At 47.5% G+C, this 15,502-nt stretch overlaps 1 protein-coding gene across 1 annotated transcript in view; it reads left to right on the top strand.

Moving 5' to 3' along the window:
• Positions 1-9,896: 9,896 nt before the first annotated feature.
• Tmprss2 (transmembrane serine protease 2) overlaps positions 9,897-15,502 on the top strand; it is a 37,401-nt gene continuing 31,795 nt past the window's right edge. The window contains exon 1 of the mRNA XM_031364839.1: positions 9,897-10,093. The gene's annotated coding sequence lies outside the window, so the exon portion shown is untranslated. The remainder of the gene's footprint in view (positions 10,094-15,502) is intronic.

Raw genomic sequence — 15,502 nt, 5'->3', positions numbered from 1 at the left:
GATGCTATTTATGTCTTTCTTAAGGTCCTGTATCATCATCATGATAAGTAATTTTAGATCTGAATCTTTCGTTTCTGGTGTGATGGTGTGTCAGGACTTGCTATGGTGGGAGACTTGGGTTCTGATGATGGCAAGTAACCTTGGTTTGTGTTGTTTATTTTCTTACGCTTGCCCCATCCCTGCTATCTGGTTATCTCTAGTGCTACCTGCCCTTGCTATATGTGACTGGAGCGTGTCCCTCCTGTGATCCTGGTTGTATCAGAACTCCTCAGAGTCAGGCAGTCTCTGTGACCCTGTGATTCTGGGATCCTGTGACCCTGGGCTTGTTAGAGTACCTGGGAGTGCAACAGCTTCCTCTAGATGTAGTGGGACTGGCTGTGCAGCCTGGGCCCAAGGTCTGCTCAGGACACCAGCCCAGAGAGACCAGAAGGAACCCATGCCACTCTGCTGGTGGAGGAGTTCCTGTGTCCCTGGTCCCGCAGGTCCCAGTTACTCCTGGTGTTGGGACCGATGTTGGGTCCTCCTCACCTCTGAACCTGAGAGTGTCAGAGCACCTGGGAGTGGAGCTTCCTCTGGGTGTTGTGGGACTGGCTGCAGAGCTTGCGCCCAAGGTCTGCTCAGGACACCAGCCCAGAGGGACTGGAAGCAGATATACTTTTTAAGATTTTTATTTTTAATTATACACATGCATGTGTGTCTGTGTGTAGGTTTGTGCACCATGAGTGGAGTGTCCATGGTATCAGAGTTCCTGGAACTAGAGTTACAGGTGGATGTGAGCTACCTGACATGAGTGCTGGAAACTGGATGCTCTGTAAGAGGAATACTCAGTGCTGGTTAGTTTTTTTTGTCAACTTGACAGAAGCAAGATGTAGTGACTATTCCTGGTTGTCAACTTGACTATATCTGGAACGAACTACAATCCAGAATTGGAAGGCTCACCTGTGGCCGTAATCTGGAGGCTGAGAGATACAAGTTTCTGACCTGAATCTTGGCATGGAGATCTTGAGGCATAGTGGCTATGAATCCCAGAAGATTAAGACAGGAAGATCTCCGAGTTCAAGGTCATCTGGGATTAAAGATGCGGTGGCACACACCTCTAATCTGGGCCATATTTTTTTCTGGAGAACTACATAAGGACATTGGAAGGAAAGCTCTCTCTCTCTATGCTTCACCTGCTTGCCTTGTGGGACTGAGCAACTGCTAGGTCCTTGGACTTCCATTCACAGCTTCTGCTGACCATTGTTGGGAGTTGGACTACAGACTGTAAGTCATCAATAAATTCCTTTACTATATAGAGACTACCATAAATTCCATGACTCTAGAGAACCCTGACTAATACACAAGAGATATCTGTGAAGACGGGATACAATTGAAACACTCCCATAAGATTGGTCTGTAGGCAAATCTGTGAGACATTTTCTTAATTAGTGATTGAGGTTGGAAGGCCCAGCCCATTGTGGGTAGTTCCATCCCTGGGTTGGTGATGCTGGGTGTTATAAGAAAGCAGGATGTGTTCCATGGAGAACAAGCCAATAGTATTCCTCCACTGTATTAGCTCCTGCCTCTAAGTTCATGCCTGGAGTTCCTGTCTTGATTCCTTGGATGGTGGACTACAAACTGCTAACTGAAATAAACCCTTTCCTCCTGGAGTTGCTTTTGATTACAGCAATTTATCAGAGCAACAGAAAACCTAACTGAGACACACTCTTAATCACTGAGCCATTCCTTTCAGCCTCAGATGATATTTTACTATCGATATACCATGAGTGATCTCATGATCCACATCAAGAAACTTCTTTTGGTGTACACATGTTTTAAAGTAAGTTAATGAGCAAGGAATGATAGCACACACCTTTTAATCTCAACACATGGGAGGCAGAGGCCAGTGAATCTTTGAGTTCAAGGCCACCCTGGACTACAAAGACTACAAAGAACAAGTTCCAGGACTGCCAGGGCTACACAGAGAAACCCTGTCTTGATAAAGTGAACAAAACAAACAAGTTACCGTAGATCAAGCATCCTTCTGGCCTAAGAAACAAACTATTGCCAACATCATCTTGCCCAGTGTTCCCAACTTGTAGCTCCCACTCCTATTGCTCCCCAACCAGCTTCCTCCAGGGAAACCCTCTCTTGGCATGTGAAATCCTTTTTTCAGAGCATTTTATTTTAGGGATGCTGAAATTTCTTCTAATCCCTGGTTTGTCCTTTTTCCCACTGGATTCTCTGTGTTTCAACCATCATAGCATTTGTAATTTCAATAGATTTTGGAAAAAATTCAACCAATTTTTTTAAGGCAGGGTCTTACTATGCAGCCCTGGCTGACCTGGAACTTTCTATGCAGACTAGGCTGGCCTAGAACTGATAGGCATCTACCTGCCTCTGCAGGGTCAGCCCTGGGCAAGATGATGTTGGGAATAGTCTATTTCTTAGCCTATCTGGGCACTTGATCCTTTTTTCTTTGTATCTTTCTTTGTGTTATATGTATTCTCTTGTACATATGGAATATTTCATAATTGGAGAAGCCACACACAGGAAATTATTGACCTTATACAAGTGTGTTTGTCATCTTGAATTCTCAGGAGAGGTTTCTGCCACCCCACTGAGAGCTGAGTAAGGCAAGCAAGTGCAGATAGTCATTCTTCCTGGGGTGTGTCCTGGCTTGGGGTGCTAGGGTCCCAGTCAACTGCCTGCTTTGCTGAATCTTGGACCCTGTCTAGCACCTCCTGAGGACAAACTCCACCCTACCAGGGATGCTCTGTGACTTCCAGATGCCACCTCAACTCTTCCTTCCCCTCTCAGCATATGCTCACAAGCCACTTTCACAGATGCAGTTTTCTTGCAAAATCAGTCGTAATTTTCAGCCCTCACCCCAGGAAAACCTTTGATGTTCCAGTTGAGGTACCATCCTGTTTAGTAACTTCTGGGGACTTCTTTTTAGGGGATACTACAGTTTCAGATGACCATGGTCTCTTCCTTTTGAGCCGGCTTGAGATTCGTTGCGGTTCTGTAAACTCAGGATACTACGTTATATACCTTATTCAGCCAATCAGGCTATTTTTGTAACGTGATTATTACTTTGGTATGGTTAGTCTGCCATATCGTTAGGATCATGACTGTGACTTATTTTTATTGTGCTGGGGATCAAACCCAAGACTTTATGAATTACATATGGTTTGTTGTCACTGCATCACAGCTACTGGCCTGGTAAAAAAAAATTCTGATTTTCCATTTTTTAATTGTAGAAATAAGAGGGAAGCCTGTTTAACACCAGGATTGATTTGACTTAGCGGCTCCATGATTTCCTTAGCAAATAAGGCCTGCCTAACTCTTGGTTCACGGTGGTGGCCACATTTTGTGAAAAAGAAGCAACAACTATATTTGTTGATGTCTCAGAGCCTGGGAAGCAACCAAACAACCAACAACCACTCTTCAATACCCCCAAACCTCAGTGAAATGTTTAGAGGTTCAGTGATATGGGGCATATTGGGATACTCCTTCTAAGGCAAGGACAAGTTGCAATAGCAGGTTCTCTCTGAAAGCCAAACAGAAGTTTAGTGCCTACTAGATCTATCTGGATTCTGGAGGCAATAAATTCCTCATTTAGGTGTGGCACTTTGGCTCTCTTATTGAGTCACTCACAAAGCTCTCAGTTTTGAGTAGTCAGGTTAAGCCAGGAGGGTCTGCAACAGGTCCAGACTGTTGTGTAGGTAGCTCTCTCAGCACATCCTTGGACTAGAGATAGCAGCAGGAGAAAGTTACTCTGCGAGAAAGGTCTTCTTGGCTGGTCCACAGAAATGTCCTTAGAATCTTGTCCTTTTGGACCATAGTTCTTGGCCTGTTGCTAGGTCGAAGTGGAAACTGAAGGGCCACCAAGTTTCCGCCCTGTGACCTGCCCTGCCCTGCCCTGTCCTTCATGAACTGGGTCTTATCTGAGCTGTGAATCAAGAAAACATGATGCTCAGGAGTAATTCATCATTACATAGAAATAGGAAATGTACAGTTAGGGAAGAACAGGTCCTGCTGGCACAAGTTACACAGAAATGACCCTAATGGCCAGGCCTCTGGCCCTGCTATACTACCTGTTCTATCCCAGCATGCACCCATGATGCCATAAAAGATTCTTTACCAGTGACTGACAGGAAGACAGGATGAAGAGAAAGAGTCCACAAGGAACTCTGAACTAAGTGCCCCATTTTCTCTTAGAGATGTCCAGACAGGGTAGGCCTTCAATGTCTTGGGGGTTAAACTGTTTGCTGTAAATGGCAGGCAGGCATGGCAGCTCTACCTGTAATTCCAGCCTTGGAAGGCAGAGACAGTGAATCCTCTATGCAAGCTAGCCTTGTGAATGAGCTCTAGGTTTAGTTGAGAGACCCTGACTTAATGAACAAGGTGGAAGAGTCTATATAAAGCATGCTGCCACACATGAGACACACAAAGAAAATGAGGAGGAGGATGAAGAAATGGCCAGATCTGATTGTGCACTAATTCATGGCCTGCAGTCAGTGTTTTGGTCAATGGTAAGGCACTTAGCTAAAAGATGAATGATATGAAAATTTGGGAAAGAGGTACATGACTAGAACTCTATAAAGTGATAAAAACAAACCACTCCAAAACAACAATACATGTTCACCAAAGGTGACTTTATCAGGGGAAGATTTTCATAACCAAAATTAGGAAAGTCTGTCCTGTGGACACTAGCCTGCTGCTTCTCCCAGTCACTTGCTGGGCCATGGTGGCAAGAATTAAATTTATACAAGGGCTCAGTGATATAGGCTAATCTGGCTATAACCACCTCTGGATACCCAATTTGATAGCAATAGATTCACTTATGTGACAGTATTCCCCAGAGAGGTCAGCCAGTGACCTGGTGGCAGTTTAATTATGCTGGACCATTTCAACCATGGAAGGAGCAGTGCCTTGCTCTCATCAGAACGGACACTCTGGCTACAGACTACCTTTGATGTATGCAACATTTCTGCTGGAATTGATGACGTCTTGGGACTTACAGAGTGTCTTGCCCACCGTCATAGCATTCTACATAGTTCTGCTTCTGTAAGGAATTCACTCAGGATCCAAAGGAATGAAGCACGGGGCCCAGGTTCACGGAATTCACTGGTTGTACCACATTCCTGCCACCCTCAGGCAGCTGGCAGGGCAGAGCAGCAGACTGACCTTTTGAAGATGCAGTTGCAACCATAGCCAGGTGACAATAATTTGTAAGGCTGGGGCAGGGTTCTCCAAGAGGCTATGGGTGATCTGGAGATCGGGATGTACACTACACAGTGCCGTTTCTTTCACAGCTAGGACTCACTGATTCAGGAATCAAGGGGGTGGAAACAGGGGTAGCACCAGCCACTATTATATCCAGTGATCTACTAAAAAAAAAAATCTTTGCTTCCTGATCCTTCCACTTTATGCTGTGCCAGACCAGGGAATTTCATTTCAGAGGGCAGATGCTCCCACTGGGAGACATAACATTCCCATTCACCTGTAAGTTAAGTAAAAAGGATCACCTGACCACCTTGAGTAGACAGGCTAAAGCGAGAGTTGTAGTCCCATTGGAGATGGGAGACTTGGGCCACTAAGAGTAAAGAATACTGCTACTTCATCATGCACCATGCACCATGCACCATGCTGTGTGGCCCCATTCCAGACCCTTGTCTGGAATGCAGGCCATTTCTTAGGGAATCACTTCAGTTTACCATGCTTGTAATTAAGGGAAACTTTAACAACCCAATTCAGGAACACTGCTAACAGTTCGGACCCTTCTGGAATGAAGGCATGTGTCATACCATCAGCCAGCTCAGGTTCTTGGAGAAGGCATAGAGAACACAGTGAGTAATGAAAAGAGGTAGCTATTAATGCCAAATAGGTCCATTTAACCTGTATAGAAAGGGACACTGCAGTTGTCATGAATATGCACACCTTATTTTGTTTTGAATACTTCTTTTGAGTAAATATGTGTCCCTTCCTTCCTTCCTTCCTTCCTTCCTTCCTTCCTTCCTTCCTTCCTTCCTTCCTTCCTCCCTTCTCTTATATAATAAAATGTGCTGGCTTTAGGATTGGGGATATGGCTCGTGTGGTTAAGAGCTTGCTTTTGAGCATGAGGAACTAAGTTTAGTTCTCAGACTATAATAAAAGCCAGGCATGGTGGTGCATACTTGCAATTCCAGTGCTGGGGGAGACAGATAGATTCTTGGGGCTGCTGACCAGCTCCCTAGACTACTTGATGAGTTTTAAGTCAGCAAGAGACCTTGTCTCAAAATAAAAAATTTAAAAAGGTGCTGGTTTTCCTCTGGCCTCTATATGCATATACATCCGTGTGGCATATACACAGAGATGAACTGACTTCATATCATTGCATTCATAAGCACTGTAATTTGGTGTCGTGGTATGTAAGCTGTGGGGAGAGCCAGGGAGGAACAGAGATACCATGCAGGACTCTGTGCTCTCTGGGAAAGGAGTCAGCATCCTTCCAGTTGTGTGCAGGTTAGTTTTGTTTGTTTGTTTTGTTTTATTTTTTTCCAGGTTTTGTAGAGTCTTTATTCAGGGATTTGGTATGGCTGAAAGAGACCAACTTGGGTGTCTTGTTAGTATGGGAAAACTTATGATGGCTATCTTCACACTATAAGTTAGCAGGGCTGCAAGATGCTCAATCAGGTAGGTGACTAGCACTCATTTCTGGAAGAGGCTAGTATTAACACTGAATGAAGGAGAGCAGATCTGTCCTCATGGTTGTCTCGTTTGTACACGTTCTGGGTAGCAAAATCAAAGGTGGAGGAGGCTTGAGTTGGACATTGTTAGTCTCCGTTCCTGAGTGTGCCTGGTTCTCTCTCATCAGAAATGGACTGGTCTTTGGTCCCAGGCCTCTATGCTATGAGACAAGCTTCCTCTCTCTCTAGTTTACAGACTATGGTACTTCTTCTCATCTCCAAAATCATGAGCCAATTCTTGATAATAAGTCTCTTAAATATTTCCTCCTGGTTTTGTTTCTCTGAAGAATACCCAAGGGGAAATGGATATCGAGTGAACACCTTCTACAAGAGAGCCGAGTGTACATGTTGTGTGCAAGTAGACTTCGGGGGTCATGACTGGAAGCCTTCTACACAGTCAAAACACAAGTGAGTTGTCACCAGAGACCTGACTTAGGTGGAGGGGAATAGGCCCACTGGAGTCCACTTAGACAGCAGTGACACACCTGGGAAAGTCCCCTCTGTATTTGGTGGCAGTGATGAGGGCCATGTGCTTTACTCAGTCTGTCAGTGACAGTGTGGCCCAGACCAGTTACACATTTACATAGCCCCATGGTGCAGCCTACAGCAGCCTGATGTTGTTGTTGTTATTATTATTATTCTTTGTGGTTGTTTGTGTTTGTGTGTTGTAGCGTGCATGTGGAGGTCAGAGGACAACTTTCAGGAGTCAGGTCTCTCCTTCCACAATGTGACTTCCAGGAATTAAGCCCCAGGTCTTGGCAGTGAGTGCTCAGCCCCTGGGTTCTTTTCAGAGACTTCTACTCAGCTGAAGCCGGGAGTCTTGACTTTACCATTGGAAAGACTTCCAGGATGAGCCAATAGGAAGTAAAGTTGGGAGTTTTTTATGAAGAGACTTTTTTTAGGGCTGGGGATGTAGGGCAGGTGGTCAGAGAGACTGGTTGCCTAGTATGTATGAAAATGAAGCTCTGGAATCCTCAGCATCACATTAAAAAGAGGTAAGGTGGAGGTGCATACTTAGAATACAGGCAAGAAGAAGCTCAAGGTCACAGCCAGGCATGGTAGCCCATACCTTTAATCCCAGCACTAGAGAGGCAGAAATGGGTGGACCTCTGAGTTTGAGGCCAGCCTGATCTACAGAGTAAGTTTGGCTGTGTGAGACCCTAACTGAGGCACGGGGGGTGGGGGAGGGGTGCAAGAAGGGAGCACACCTAGGGAAAAGGATAATCAAGCACTCAAGGACGGGTGTGGCTTCTTGGAGAGAGTGAAGTGAAGCTTAAGAGTTTTTACAACAGCCATAATAGGCAATATTAGTGACTTCTGGAGTTACACCTTAAAGGGTTCTTAAGGAAGTTAGGTGAGATAAGTTGGCTTCTGAGGTGCCTATGGACTGCAGCCCATATGGTAAGACTCTCAGTCACACAAGGTTGCACAGAAGGCAAGATCTTTTAACAAGAAAACTAAAGTTCATAGTCTTGTTTGTGACGTTACCAGAAAAAAAAAAAAGATCAGGTTTACATCTGGGAAAGGAATCAGGCAATCCCACGTGTTTAGACCTTAAGCAGGGTCTGTTGCTATTTTCACATTCTTATTTGAAGCATCTTCCTATGAAAGAACCATCAACTGCACTGGCATAGCCACAGCTGACTGCCAAGTGTGTTGAAATTCTTGACTAGCTGGAGAGAGATCTCAGTCCACCGTACCCCGAAGGAAGGGGTTTCTTTGCCTTCTATTTTCTCTTTATCCTGCCTCAAGTTCACCAGGCCTAGAGCTGTTCTTCTCCAGATACAACCTTACAAACACGCGTGTTAATCACATTTCCAGAAAGGACCACAGAAGAGTGGGAGGGAAAAGAGTCGGAAACCAGGGAAGGCTCACAGGGTTAGCGGCCATGGTGCATTAGCACGTTCCTAGTGTTCTTCTGCCTCTATTTGGCGTTAAAACAACTTGTGTTGACTTGTGTGTAGTGTGGAAGTAACAAGCGTTTTAGGGCAACAATACTTCGTAAGTGCCTGTTACTAGAGTGGGAAAGTGCTCTTGAATCATGGGTAATCTACACCTTTGACCAGAGCGTGTGGGAGGCAGAGGTAGGCCAGTCTGTTCTACATAGCAAGTTCCAGGACAGCCAGGGCTACACAGTAAGACCTTGTCTCAAAATATAAAAATAGATCTGAGACTGTGAGATTGTCCGAGGACCTAGGCTTATCACTCCACCAGGTGATACAGAGAAAAAGAGATTTACTTCTTCGGTGGGTTGTGAAGGTAAACTATGGGGGTCCATGGAAGCAGACAGGGAGGGGCTAGAGGGAAAAGCCTGGGGAGATAAAAGTTTCCATCAAGCTGCTCTATTCCTGGTGCACACACCTTTACAAAGAGGACTTTTTTTTTCTTTTTTCTTTTCCTTTTTTTTTTTCTTGTACTTTTGTTGTTTTGTTTTTGTAGTTGCAGCTGCCCCAGACAAAAGGGGCAACTTTAATCGAAAAATCACCAGCTCAGTGCTCGCTGGCAGAGAGAGCGCTGCTTGGGACGACTATTCTGGTCTCTTAGAGCCTTATTTTGGCAGGATGTCTCCAGAGTCTGTCAAGTAGCACAAGACCAGATCTTAAAGACTACAGAGAGCTCACTTTTGCCCCACCCTCGGTACAAGTAACGTCTCAGTCTTAGGGAGCTGGAGGCTGGAAATAGGGACTTTTGACCCAAGAGATTTTTCTTCAGTAGGAAAGCCTGGGCTCACGGGGGAGGGTTCTTACGCCTGGGAGCGGAAACACCTACGTTTAAAAGATGTGCCCTTTTGGTGTCCACAGTCCAGACCCTGTCGGGGCTGGGAATGTAACAGCTCCCGGACTTTCATGGAACCCGGGTTAGCGCCCCGTTGGGGCTTCCTACTTCATTCATAGTGCAGTCCAAAGACCAGTCGCAGCAGTACCCTGGCGTTCCCAGGGTCTGGGCCTCAAGGATCCGCTGCTCCGGAGGCTGGTCGCTGCCAGGGGAATGCCTTGAGTCCAGTCCGGTCTCTCGGTGCTAGGGGGGGAGGAGCGCTCCCTGGGCTTCCCTCGGGGAAACTCCTCCTCCTCCTCCTCCTCCCCCCCGGACAGCCTTTCCTGGCCGTTCCCTCCTCCTGGTCGAAGTGACCGGGCACCTGCGTTTAGGGGTGTCACCCTGGCTCCTGGGACGCCGCCTCCGGAGATTTAAGCGAGAACTGGAGTAGGTCGTGTACTTGGAGCGGACGAGGAAGCCTTAGAGCTCGGACGGAGGCGGAGAGGGGCGGGAGCGCAGCTGGTGAGCAGCGCGCCGGACAAGCTCCGGGTCCCGGCTCGGGAAAGGAAAAGTGGGGGTGACCTGAGTCCGTCCGGCGGTGCCCGGCCTGGGCGCCCAGGGTACAGGTGAGTTAGGCGAGGCCAGGGCGCTACAGGTGTGACCGTCTGACCGATCCGCCCGGGTGGACGTCCTGGGGACAGGGAAGGGACCCCGACGATCGCGACCCCGTGACGCGCGGCAGAGATCCCAGTGGACTCCGTAGATTCGCGGCGTGGCTTATGGTCTTGCGGGTCCCTGACTTAATTTTATGGCTTGGAGAAGAGAGTCCCTCGGGGCCGGGGTCCTTCGGTGGAGCAAACCCTTGGCTCCTGTCACGTGCCGATATCCTGTCCTAGAGCGCAGAGCCAGGGGTTTGTCCGCAGTTCTCTTTGTTTCGGGGAAAATCTCGGCAGTCAGGCTGGTTACCTGAACTCCTTCCGCTCCTTGGTCCCTACTGAGGTGGAGAGAAACTGGAAACTGGCTGAGATGCCAAGGACCGATACAGGCGGCGCTGCTGGGCCCCGGGGACCTTGGCAAGACAGGAATTGTCCACCACCTGTGGGAAGGGAGTGCTTCAGCGTTCCTGTGCGGTGACCCGGGGCGATGGTGCGGGACAGACTGCCTTAGCTTTGAGCATTCACTGGAGCCGGCCTCGGGAGGAGCTGGCCCTGAGACAACGTGCCGGACTGCCAAGGGCGAACTATCTCCAGGGGAAAAGGCTGACCACCTGGGCTTCTCATTGGGTGGGACTTGGGGTGATGGCAGGGTGACCCAACTTACTAGGTAGGTAGTAGACTTGGCCTGCGAGCCCAGTTGAAGAAATTAACTGTCCCATGGCCTGAAAGTTTTGTGTGTCCATTCCCCAGAGGATGTGGGTGGCTTGTGGCTGGGCTTTTGCTTGCTAGGAGGCCAGGCACTGTCACAAGGACCCCTAATTCAGTCCAGAGCATACCAAGGGCTCTAGTAGTAGTAGTTGTTGTTTAAGGGAGGAGGAAAACCCTAGATGTACTAAGAAAGCAGGAGTCCCCACAAAGGTTGGGCTTGCAGACCTTTCATGCAAATGCTTACCTTAGTCCTGGGGCTAAGATAAGCCATCTAGAGCTGGCTCCTTCAACTCTCAGCCGGCAAGAGCCAGGCATTGTGGAAAGTTCCAAAGGGCAGGCCACTTGCAAGGGGTAAAATCCAAAGTGAGGTGGGGGTTGTTTACCTGGTTTGGGAGGAGGGGAGAGGTTCTCCTGCTGGTGGTGAGGGTAAGGACACCTTTCTTCCTGGTAGGAAGGCTAAGGGCTGGGCCCTTTCACAGGGACACAGGGACTGAAAGATCCGGGGCTACTAAGCTACTGCAGTGGTAGGTGGTGAAGGACCTCCAGGTAGACGGTGTGGCCCACTCCCCGCCATTACCTGCCTCTACTGAAGAGGTGCTCGGGATCCTTCTCAAGTGTCCTGACTGGTTATACGATGTTAGAATGAAAACTCAAAAGCCACAGGTGTGGTGAGATTTATCTTTAATTCCAGAACTTGGGAGGCAGAGGCAGACACATCTGGCTGGCACTCTGTGAGTTTAAGGCCATGAAGGCTACCCAGTGAGACCCAGTAGAGAGAGAGAAGGAAGAAAGAGGAAAGAAACGGAAGTGTGTCACCAAAGCATGATACTAAGCACAAGAATTGAGAGGTGTTCTGTGGCTTGGACTCACATCTCAGTCTTTGGTCTTCTTAGGCATCACTGGCTGATGTTCTCAGTTCACACCCAGGTTTGGTCTTACACACACACACACACACACACACACACACACACTTCTAAGGTCAGCTTTCCAGCAACAAGGTCTTGGAGTCAAGTGCAGAGAGCCTTGCCTGTGGCACTGTAGTCACTGAGGAGGAAGTTTGACCATTCTGTAGAATAGCTACACACTCTTCATTTATTCTGGCTGGACAACATAGTGAATTCTTTATAATCTATTTGCCTCAGCTACAGGGAGGTTGATGTAAAGGTTAGGTAGTGTTAGGGTCCAAGAATCGCTGAAGGAAGACCCTAGACTCAAATAGTATGCAAAGGCAAAGGGTGTTATTCTGCAGAAATTACCAGCATGTGGGGTGGAGGTGGGTGGGCCAACCATTCACCAAAAAGGTGATGACTTGAGGGGCTCACAGGCCCCTTTTTAATTCGGGGCTAGAGGAATTTTTCCAGAAGGGTTAGGTCAAAGCAGTGACATTAGCACAATTTTGATTGACTGCTAAGTCTCTCTATATTTGGTGAGGACTCGAAGAATTTTGGAAACCAGCTCAGTTCTGGCCTTGTTATCTCCTCTAGCCAGGTGTCTCCGGAGCTGCCTCAGCTCCAGACTTATTCTCCCTCAGTTGGGGCTGTCATTAACTAAAGGCCCACTGTCAATGGCTCCTCCTGAGGAGCCCAGCATGCTTCCTGGGGAATTAACATTTTTGTTCCCAAGGTTTTTGGACCTCTCAGTAGCTTGTTTGGTGCCTCTGTGGGATGAAAGGGGCAGAGTCAGGGCAGAACACAGGGTCGCTGCCTTCGTTGGTCAGTGCTATAAGCATTGGACTCTCTCTCAGGCAGAGGTGTGTGCAAGAGGCTTTCCTGACTATAGCTGGACCTAGGGCTGTACGGTCTCAATTCTTTTTCATCCCCTTAGTCCCAAGGTCACAGTGTGGCTGCAAGTCAAAAGAAGAGGAGATGAAAACTGAGACTGAAGTCTAGGGAATCTAGCCCAGGCTGCCGTGCTGCTAATCTCATAGCCCTACCTCTGTCTGCAGCCCCACAAGTGTCCAGGACCTGGAATTACTTAATGAACCAGAAGGCTGCCTCTCTGGGTTCCAAGGTCACTGACTGACATTCACTTGTGCAGCTATCCTGCAGGCGATGAAGCGTGACTATGTGAAGTAGGGGAATGCCAGGGCCAATAAGTGGGAGAGGTATTCCAGTATCATCTTCTTTATTGCCTAAGTGGATTGCTCCCCATGATGAGCCCAGCCTGGTACCAGGAGTTACCAAGAAATGGAAACCGAGACTCTAGTTGACTATATCACTCTTTACATTTAAGTATTAATGGAGTCTAGAAAGTCTTGGGGGGAGGGACCTTTCCTTAATGTGAGGTCATTGCCCTGGTCCCAAGTATTCTTCAAGCCCTGAAAGTGGGGACCAGGAGTTTTTTGTAAGCTTTGCAGGAAGTTCTCTGTCTGGGAACTCCTGGTCATCCCAAGCACTGGCCATTGAGAAAGAAAGGAAAGATGGCTGGTCAGTCGAGTGGCTGATCAGTTTAGGTTCCCAAAAGCCTGGAAACTGGCCCCGTTGGTGGGGAAGGCAAAGGAGGTATCTGGGGATGGGCAGGAGAGCTCCCAGGAAGCCACACAACTTATCAGAGGCTTTTCCATCCACTGTCCTCTGAATTGTTCTCCTAGCTGTCCTTAAGATTGAAATTGCTAAGCTTTGCTTGTTCAGGCTCCTTGCTTGTTCACTTTCTAGAATACTCCTCAGGGTCCCTCTCAAGCTGCCCCTAGGACCAGCTCAGGGACCTTTAAGAATTGCAATTCAGAAGTCGCTCATCAATGGGAGGAGAGGCCCTTGGCCCTGTGTAGGTTCCTTGCCCCAGTGTAGGGGAATGCCAGGGCCAATAAGTGGGAGAGGGCGGGGTGGCAAGCAGGGGGAGAGGGGAGGCAACAGGAGTTTGTTCTTGTTGTTTTTTGTTTTTGTTTTCTTTCTTTTCTTTTTGGAGGGGAAACTGGGAAAGGAGAAATCATATGACATGTAAATAAAGACAATATCTAATAATAAAAAAAAAGAATTGCAATTCAGGAATTCAGAAGTATCATGATCCTAAGAGCTGAGACCTGCAAAGGCTGATTTGGGAAGCCTTTATGTGTAGCCCCGAGGTATAGTGGACCTGGTAATGAAGGAGGGTGGTTCAAGTGTACCAGGGGCAACTATGGTACCTGCCTGTGGGTTCTTGGGGAGGGACGTTGGTGGTTTATGTCTCATCTGATCACAGTGGCCCTTCTAAAGGATGATCCCTGCAGTAGACTTGGGATTCTAGAAGGGAGCCAAGCTGAACCTAGGGCTGCTTCTCTCAATAGGTGGTTAGCAGGAGAAAGAAATAGGAATGCATAGGGGTATCTTGGGCAATGGCAGCTCTTGGGAGGAGAATCCATGCGGGATTCTGGAGGGTATGTATATTGTCAGTGACCTACACTGTGCACAGGGTGGACTTTGAAGAGGTCAGGTGGCCCAGAGACTCTCTTTGTTCTCAGTGGAGGCAGTGGGGGAAGGGAAGAGGTCTGCCTGCCTTGCTTGTGTACACAGGTGAGCCATCAGGCATGGAAGCCTGGGCTCAAGAGGCAGGGAATGATAATAAAGAACCTAGTGTGTGAAGGCCATCCATGGCTTGTGGCCGTGGAAGTTCACACGAGGACAATGGGTAGACAGAGGTTTAGCCTCAATGCTGACTGAAGAGTGAGGCTGACACTGTAGTATTTTCAAGTTAGTGGAATGGGCAGATGAAACAAGTCTGGCTTAATTATTATTTGTTTGCCTAAGGTAGAACACAAAGAGTCAATTTCCCTTTCGTTTATGGCCCTTGCTTTTCATCGGGCATCCAAGCAGGTGGCTCTGAGCTCTTATCTGAGCTCTTTCATACTGGGTCAGAATGATCTGACCTCCAGACACAGGAGACAGATTTCTAGAGACCACAAATTTGGAGATCATTCTACACAGAACCCTGAAAGATGTTCACGTTCACTATGTTATAATACATGGCAGTGACTTTTCACCACGTCGGGCCTCCTAGTGAGCGCTTAGTCATTTATGGTCTACAGTGTGCTGGATCTTGTGCTTTGAGGACTTTGTGCTTTCCTAGTAGCTCATAAAACTCAGCTAAACTTTTGAATTGTGGGAGACTTGGTTTTCCTGCGCTCAGTCAAAGCCTACCTTCTGGTTGATTCTGACCCCGAAGCCAGCCTCTGGGTTTACGTGGCCTGAATCAGGTCCCTTCTCTACATAGCCGTAGCATAAATACTGGAAGGCAAAGCCTGTTTCTGTCATTTTGAGCTCAGAGCTGGAGAATATACTTTCACTCAGTCTTTATAACACCACATTTATTACTCATTATCCTCATTAAACAGATCAGCTTGGGTAAGGCATTTAACCCAAGCCAGGAGCATGAATGTGTGCTGGAGTTTGCCTGTCATGACTGGGGCCTTTCTGCCTATATCAGTGTTAGGTCTAAGTACCTGAACTCTTCGGTGACACCCACTGTGCCCAACTTGTGAGGCTGGTAATGTCCTGGTGTGAGCTTCCCATTCCTGGCTGTTCAATTTCATCTTATTCATGTAGCCTCTGGAACTAAAAACAAACAAACAACAAAAAACAAAACAAAAAAAAATGTGTGCATGTGTGTGTACATCTGTGTGTCTGTATGGGAGTGTATGTGTTTCGATGTGTCTTTGCGTATGTGTTTATGACTGTATGCAAGTCTTTGTGTGTATGG

Source organism: Mastomys coucha, unplaced genomic scaffold, assembly GCF_008632895.1.
Source record: "Mastomys coucha isolate ucsf_1 unplaced genomic scaffold, UCSF_Mcou_1 pScaffold12, whole genome shotgun sequence".
NCBI lineage: Eukaryota > Metazoa > Chordata > Mammalia > Rodentia > Muridae > Mastomys > Mastomys coucha.
The sequence above is the reverse complement of the archived record's forward strand: the minus strand, read 5'-3'. Positions and strand labels throughout refer to the sequence as shown.